Below are 9,149 nucleotides of genomic sequence, written 5' to 3'. Positions count from 1 at the left end.
TGGTGTTGCAGAGAATTGCTTGGTGGGAGAAAACCCCCCACATATCTAGTGTCAGAGTGCTGTAAGTGTGGCCGTAGAGTGAGAGTAAAGAAGAAACACAGGAGGAGGACTGAGTTTTTTCCTCCACAAGTGATGATAGTGAGTTGTATGAGAGTTCAGAGGTGAGCTATTTCATTCATTCAATGAAAGTTTATTAAGCACTGTTGCTTGCTAGACACTAAGTATATAAAGATAAAAGAGCTTACAGTCTGTCAAGATGACAAACAACGCGAATTCCAATTGTTAAATACCACGACAGAGGTAAACAGAGTGTTATGGGAACGTATACAATAGGTACCTAACCCACACAGGGTTGGATAAGGTAGTCAGAGAGGCTGTTTGGAGGAGATGCTGTTGGAGTTGAGTTTTGAAATATGAGTAGGAACTAGCCAAGAATTGCAGGTGCAGGGAAAGGGGCTGAAAGGAGTTAGGAAGGAATGTTCAGTATGTACAAAGTACAGAAGAACAAAGCTCATGGAGAAGCCAAGGAACTCTAAGTAGTCCAGTAGGACTTACAGCATTGGATCTCAGACTGATTTACATCAGAACTACCTAGGAATTTGTTAAAAACCCAGAATATCTGAATCATGGCCAAGGTGTATGTGTGCGTGCGTGCGTGCGTGCGTGCGTGTGTGTGTGTGTGTGTGTTTAACAAGCTTTACAGTTCAGGTTGATGTTTGACTATCAACTTGATGGTGCATAGTGGTGGAAGGAGTGGGAAAAGAAAGAAATGAAGTGGCCATATAGTCAAGAGCAGATCCAGAAGGGCTTTGTTTTTATCTTTGTTGTTCTCTGAGCAACAGAGTTTGAATTTTATCTTGAAGACTCTAGGGAGTCATTGAAGAAGTCAAATTTGAAAAGTGACATGACTAATTTTGCACTTTGTAATGGGCATTATGATAGCAGTGTTAAGAAAGAGCAGAGGGGGGCAAGATTGGAAGCAAGGACACATTTTAGAAGGCATGCAAGAATTCGGGTTAAAAGTAATGAGTGTTGATGTAAGGCATTGGCTCCAGGGATGGGAAGAAGGGAACAGATATGAGTTCTAGGAGGCAGAAATTCTTCATTGTTTGGTTAAGTTAGGGAAGGAAAAGAGAGAGGAATTGAGAATGATTAACAGACTTCTGGTTTGGGAGACATTTCATGGTGATGTCTTTTTTTTTTTTTTTTTTTTTAAGTGTATTGATTTATTTTTGAGAGAAAGAGTGTGAGCTGGCTAGGGGCAGAAAGAGAAGGAAAGAGAGAATCCCAAGCAGGCTCCATCCTCTCAGCGCAGAGCTGATGTGGGGCTCAAACTTACGAACCACTAGATCATGACCTGAGCCAAGATCAAGAGTCGGTCACTTAACCGAGTCATCCAGGCACCCAAGTGATGCATTTTAATAAGCTGGGGAATATAGGAGGAGGCTTTAGTGCAAAGATGAATTCAGCTTAGGATATATTGTGTTTGATGAAGGGCATGATGGAGGGAAGAGATTGAAATGAGAATAGATAAATCTAAATTCCTTCACAAAATGCACAAGGCCTTTTTAAATCTAGTTCCCGTTACTGGACCTGTTAAGATTAACCTTTGCCCACAAACTTTCTGACACATTTTTGTAAGGTTTCAAGACACTTACTAGACACAAATAGAATAATTTAAACTAAATCCAAAATTAAAAAACTACTTATAGTTTCCAGAACGCATCATACTCACTTATATACATTTTCCGTATGAGTCTTTCTGTCAACCTTCAAATATGCCGCCAAGTCAGTAAAAATGTAACCTCCTTGAAGCTTTTCTTAATTCATTCAGTTAGATGTGGAAGCCTTTTACATTTCAATAACATGCCATGTTTAGCATCATTGAGACAATTTTGCTTTATAACTGTTTGAGAAAAGTGATATTATTTTGGAGAAATTTCCATGAGAATTATGAGGAGAGGATACATTTTGAGCATTTGGTTACTGATGAAAAATGAATACTTAAACTGTAAGCAAATTAAAAGTATTCTGTGGGGAGAACAGGTTAAATATTTACAGCCATAATACAATGTGAGGTAGGTAGAAAGATCAAATGAGAAACATATGTTTTTGTTTGGGTTTCCACTTCTTACTTTGACCTACATCACAGTATCTCATTTATTTTGCAGGTTCTTCCAGCTAACGGGAAAAATATAAGTACTTGCATATTTCTGAATATACAATATGTACATATTGCTTTAAAAAATTTAACAGGAGGGGGGCGCCTGGGTGGCGCAGTTGGTTAAGCGTCCGACTTCAGCCAGGTCACGATCTCGCGGTCCGTGAGTTCGAGCCCCGCGTTGGGCTCTGGGCTGATGGCTCGGAGCCTGGAGCCTGTTTCCGATTCTGTGTCTCCCTCTCTCTCTGCCCCTTCCCCCGTTCATGCTTTGTCTCTCTCTGTCCCAAAAATAAATAAACGTTGAAAAAAAAAAAAAAAATTTAACAGGAGGGGTGCCTGGGAGGCTCAGCATCAGACTTCAGCTCAGACCATGATCTCACCATTTGTGAGTTCGAGCCCCGTGTCGGGCTCTGTGCTGACAGCTCAGAGCCTGGAGCCTGCTTTGAATTCTGTGTCTCCCTATCTCTCTGCCCCTTCCTCCCTCTCTCTCTCTCTCTCTCTCTCTCTCTCTCAGAAATAAAATAAAAACATAAAAAAATTAATAGGAACTACACTACCACTGGGTAGGTGGTCATTTTTAAAGTTTGCCCCCTAGATGAATCTTCAAGTTTCTTGTTTTCAATTGTTTAAAAAGTAAGAAATTGTTAGACAAATAGTCATTGGTTTACATTAAAACTGACTTCTCAGAAATGCTCATTCTTTTAACCAATTAATATGTGAAAACTAATTCCTTTCAGATATATGTTATAAAACCCAAAATAACAGTTTAAACTGAGATGGGAGGGTTGATTTATAATAAAATGATTTTGTTTTAAAAAGAAGATGCAAATTAATCCAGTTATTGCTTGCTTTAGACCTAATTTTGCCTCATCTTAATTTTTCATTCTTTTATTTAAATTTTGTGTTTACCTCTTCTGTCTTCAATATAAAGTAATACACCAGGAAAGAAAGTGGTGAAAATAAGTAAGAGAATATCATAAAAATAATTTGTAATAACATTAGTCAATACTTTTATATATCTAGCGCATCCAATTATCCTAGTTCTTTTTTCTCTGCATCCATTGTGCCAATTGACACTAGACACTTCAAACTAGACTCATACTTAGAGTCTGTGAAAACTTCGTACAGTGTTCATTAAAGAAGGATGTTAATACAACTGTCAAAACCACAGAAAGTTCAGAGCCATGTCGAGTAAGAAGTTGCTGCGGCTGAGGTTAAACAGGTTGTTGCCTGTTTTCTCCTCTATGGTTTTGATGGTTTCCTGGCTCACATTTAGGTCTTTCACCCGCTTTGGGTTTATTTTCGTGTATGGTGTGAGAGAGTGGTCCAGTTTCATTCTTCCGCATGTTACTGTCCAGTTCTCCCAGCACCATTTGCTAAAGAGACTGTCTTTTTTCCATTGGATACTCTTTCCTGCTTCGTCAAAGATTCGTTGGCCATACACTTGGGGGCCGAATTCTAGGTTCTGTATTCTATTCCATTGGTCTATGTGTCTGTTTTTGTGCCAGTACCATACTGTCTTGATGTTTACAGCTTTGTAGTAGAGCCTGAAGTCTGGGATTGTGATGCCTCCTGCTTTGGTTTTCCTGTTCAACATTACTTTGGCTATTCAGGGTCTTGTGTGGTTCCCTACAAATTAAAACATTGTTTGCTCTAGCGCTGAGAAGAATGCTGGTGCAATTTTGATTGGGATTGCCTTGAATGTGTAGATTGCTTTGGGTAGTATCGACATTTTAACAATATTTGTTTTTCCAGTCCATGAGCGTGGAATGTTTTTCCGCTTCTTTGTGTCTTCTTCAAGTTCTTTCGCAAGTTTTCTATAGTTTTCAGCATATAGATCTTTTACATCTTTGGTTAGGTTTATTACTAGGTATTTTATGGTTCTTGGTGCAATTGTAAATGGGGTTGATTTCTTGTTTTCTCTTTCTATTGTTTCATTATTGGTGTATAGAAATGCAACCAATTTCTGTACATTGATTTTATATCCTGTGACTTTACTGAATTCATGTATCAGTTCTAGCAGCTTTTTGGTGGAGTTTTTCGGGTTTTCCACGTAGAGTATCATGTCATCTGCAAAAAGTGAAAGTTTGACTTCTTCTTAGCCAATGTGGGTGCCTTTTATTTCATTTTGTTGTCTGATTGCTTAAGCTAGGACTTCCAACACTCTGTTAAATAACAGTGATGAGAGTTCCAAAAGCGAGGGAAATAAAAGCAAAAATGAACTATTGGGACCTCATCAAAATAAAAAGCTTCTGTACAGCAAAGGAAACAGTCAACAAAACTGAAAGGCAACTGATGGAATGGGAGAAGATATTTGCAAATGACATACTGGATAAAGGGCTAGTATCCAAAATCTATAAAGATGTTACCAAACTCAACACATGAAAAACAAATAATCCTGTGAAGAAACAGGCAGAAGACACAAACAGACACTTTTCCAAAGAAGACATCCAGATGGCCAACAGACACATGAAAAGATGCTCAACATCACTCATTATCAGGGAAATATAAATCAAAACCACACTGAGATACCACCTCACACAGGTCAGAGTGGCTAAAATTAACAACTCAGGAAACAACAGATGTGGGTGAGGATGTGGAGAAATGGGAACTCTCTTGCACTTGTTGGTGGGAATGAAAACTGGTGCAGCCTCTCTGGAAAACAGTGTGGAGGTTCCTCAAAAAATTAAAAGCAGAATACCCTACGACCCAGCAATAGCACTACTAGGAATTTATCCAAAGGATACAGGAGTGCTGATTCATAGGGGCAAATGTACCACAATGTTTATAGCAGCACTATCAACAATAACCAAATTATGGAAATAGCCCAAATGTCCATCAACTGATGAATGGATAAAGAAGATGTAGTTTATATATACAGTGGAATACTACTCGGCAATGAAAACGAATGAAATCTGGCCATTTGCAACAACATGGATGGAACTGGAGGGTATTATGCTAAGTGAAATAAGTCAGTCAAGGAAAGAGAGATCTATGTGTACACTCATGTGGAATTTGAGAAACTTAACAAGAGATCATAGGGGAAGGGAAAGGGAAAAAATAGTTTCAAACAGAGAGGGAGGCAAACCATAAGAGACTCTTAAATACACAGAACAAACTAAGGATTTATGGGGGGGTGGGGATCAGGGGAAAGTGGGTGATGGGCATTGAGGAGGGCACTTATTGGGATGAGCACTGTATATTGTTGTATGTAAGCAATGAATCATGGATTCTACTCCTGAAGCCAAGAGTACACTGTATACATTGAATGTTAGCTAACTTGACAATAAATTATATTAAAAAAACACACACACAGAAAGTTGTCCTCTCTCTTTTCTTACAGCTTCTTAAGTTATGAAGGTAAAACAAAATGTAATTAGAATAATCCACTAGGATCTTTATTTGCCACCTACCATTCTCTGAATGCCTGCTGATCAAAGTTTTTAACTGCAGATTTTCCTTGATAGACTGGAATGAGGAAAGTTTCCGTCTACTGTCAGTGCTCCAGCTGCCACAGGGGGATAAATATAGAACTGATCAAATTAAAATTTGGCAATATGGAAGTAAAAAAATGTATCTGATCTGTCCCAAAGAGTTGTTATTTGCATGGAAATAAAATCATCAGTTCATTTGAATTCACTGAATTCATTGAATCACATTCAATATATCGCACATTGGATTCATTGAACCACATTCAATATATCACACAAAAAGGAAATATTGTGTTTGAGGGCATGGAGTGGACACGGAGTTGAAGATGTGCAGTAGACAATGGTCTAGCCTAGAAATAGAAACTTGAGAGTCAGCAACATACAGTTTGTAGTTACAAGAGAATTCAGGAATGGTTTATAGAGTGCAACAAGAAGAGGGCCAAGGACATTGAAATGCTAACATTTAAGTAACGGTGGAGAAAGAATAGTTTATAAAGGACGTAACAGGAAGTAACTAGAACGAACGGTAGGAGAGAAACCAAAAGAAAGCTATAGCAACAAAACAAAGAGAAAAAAGAGTTTGAAGGAGGAAAGTATTAGATAAGACCAACAAATTAAGAAGTATTCATTAATTTGGGAATGAAAGAGGAAAGTATTAAATAAGACCAAAAAAAAGTATTCATTGATTTGGCAGTAAATAGTTAATGGGTGAACTTGGTAAAAGCAGTTTTGAGAGGGTGGAAGCTAGATAAGACCAGTTTGATGTGTGAATGACAATATGATTATGATGAATAAGAACATTTCTTTCCAGAAAATAGTTTGGGAAGGAAAGAAAAAGGAAAGAGTAGTGGTTAGAGGGTATCATCTAGGTTCAACAGAAGGCTTTTTAGAAATCTAGACTTAGGAGCTGGTTTTGACATATGAATAGGATTTAAATAGGCAGACTGTAGATTGCATTCAGGACAAAAGTTTACGTAGCTAGAAAACCATAAGATGCTTTAAGGGGCAGCAAGAGAACCGATTTAGCTCACTGTGGAAGTACTTTATGTTTCTTGAATCTACTAATTTTTCTTCTGTTTTTGTCTTCACAGAAAAGGGAGATACTTCTCTAAAGACTGCCCTTTTAGCACTGAAGAGCATTAAGCGTTTTCGAGATTTTAGAGGTGAGAATAATTAGGAAGTTTTGAACACAGTTAGAATATAGGAAACTTTTAGCTAGTTGTTGAAAAGTGATGGACTACTTACATCAACATATAACTAATATGCTACAAGATTAAATGAATGGTATACGCTCAGTATTTTGGGTATTCAGATGAAGGTGAGCTTCCTGTGTTCATGTAAGTCTAGTTTGAAACATTGCAAGTTTGTAATTGAAGCAAATAATATATCTTCTAACAAGGTTGCCAAAAATACATGACCCTAAAAATATTTTAATAAATTTAAGGGTTTTGATTAGGTAATACATTCACACAGATCATAAATAAAAAAGTATTGGGGTGCCTGGGTGGCTCAGTCGGTTAAGCGTCCGACTTTGGCTCAGGTCATGATCTCACAATTCATGGGTTCAAGCCCAGCATCAGGCTCTGTGCTGACAGCTCAGAGCCTGGAGCCTGCTTTGGATTCTGTGTCTCCCTCTCTCTCTGCCCCTCCCCTGCTCATGCTCTGTCTCTCTCCGTCTCAAAAATAAAAATAAAACATTAAAAAAATTTTTTTAAGTAAAAATAAGTAAAAAAGTATTTAAAGATACACAATGCGGGGCGCCTGGGTGGCCCGGTCGGTTAAGCGTCCGACTTTGGCTCAGGTCACGATCTCGCGGTCCGTGAGTTCGAGCCCCGCGTTGGGCTCTGTGCTGACAGCTCAGAGCCTGGAGCCTGTTTCAGATTCTGTGTCTCCCTCTCTCTGTGACCCTCCCCCGTTCATGCTCTGTCTCTCTCTGTCTCAAAAATAAATAAGCGTTAAAAAAAAAAAAAAAAAAGATACACAATGAAAATCTTCTTGCCTGGTCTATTCAGTTCCTATTCCTTTTCCCCAGTAACTAACTAATAAGTAACTAGTTTCTTTTTTTTTTTAATTTTTTGTTAATGTTTTATTTATTTTTGAGGCAGGAAGTACTTAGATCATTCAAGAAAATATGAATATATGTATGTATATATATGTATGAATATATATATATATGATATATATATATCCCTCCCTCACTTTTTACGTGAGAGCATGATATGTACATTGTTCTGTATCCTTGATTTTTTAATACAGTAATATATTTTGGATATTTGTTCCTATCAGAATATAAAGGCCTTTCTCATTCCCTTTTATAGTTGCATAGAGAACATGTGAATTCTCATTCTGATGGAAATTTATTCTTTTAATTTATTTTTAAAAAATTTTTTTGTTTATTTATTTTGGAAAGAGAGAGAGGCAGAGTGTGAGCAGGGGAGGGGCAGAGAGAGAGAGGGAGACCCAGAATCCGAAGCAGGCTCCAGGCTCTGAGCTGGCAGCACAGAGCCCGACATGGGGCTTGAACTCACGAACCGTGAGATCATGACCTGAACCAAAGTCAGACGCTCAACTGACTGTGCCACCCAGACACCCTTTGGAACTTCATATATTTAACTTATTGGGATCAGTGATCCTTCCAACTTGAATCTTTGTCTTTTCGATTGTGGTACCAAGAAACATTTTGCAGCGTCACATGATGGATGCCCTGTGTGAATTATCTAACTTTTGAGTATAATTTTGAAAATATCTAACTCACTTTAAAAATGAGTTAATTGAATTGCACCAAGAAGCATAAAATACCTAGGAATAAATCTTTTTTTTTTTTAATTTATTTTTTTAATATATGAAATTTACTGTCAAATTGGTTTCCATACAACACCCAGTGCTCATCCCAAAAGGTGCCCTCCTCAATACCCATCACCCACCCTGCCCTCCCTCCCACCCCCCATCAACCCTCAGTTTGTTCTCAGTTTTTAACAGTCTCTTATGCTTTGGCTCTCTCCCACTCTTTTTTTTTTCCTTCCCCTCCCCCATGGGTTTCTGTTACGTTTCTCAGGATCCACATAAGAGTGAAACCATATGGTATCTGTCTTTCTCTGTATGGCTTCTTTCACTTAGCATCACACTCTCCAGTTCCATCCACGTTGCTACAAAAGGCCATATTTCATTTTTCCTCATTGTCACGTAGTATTCCATTGTGTATATAAACCACAATTTCTTTCTCCATTCATCAGTTGATGGACATTTAGGCTCTTTCCATAATTTGGCTATTGTTGAGAGTGCTGCTATCAACATTGGGGTACAAGTGCCCCTATGCATCATACCTAGGAATAAATCTAACCAAAGATGTAAAAGATCTGTATGCTGAAAACTATAGAAAGCTTATGAAGGTAATTGAAGAAGATATAAAGAAATGGAAAGACATTCCCTGCTCATGGATTGGAAGAATAAATATTGTCAAAATGTCAATACTACCCAAAGCTATCTACACATCCAATGCAATCCCAATCAAAATTGCACCAGCATTCTTCTCGAAACTAGAACAAGCAGTTCTAACA

The sequence above is a fragment of the Panthera onca genome, chromosome Y (genome assembly GCF_046562875.1).
Source record: "Panthera onca isolate mPanOnc1 chromosome Y, mPanOnc1 haplotype 2, whole genome shotgun sequence".
Lineage (NCBI taxonomy): Eukaryota > Metazoa > Chordata > Mammalia > Carnivora > Felidae > Panthera > Panthera onca.
The sequence above is the reverse complement of the archived record's forward strand: the minus strand, read 5'-3'. Positions refer to the sequence as shown.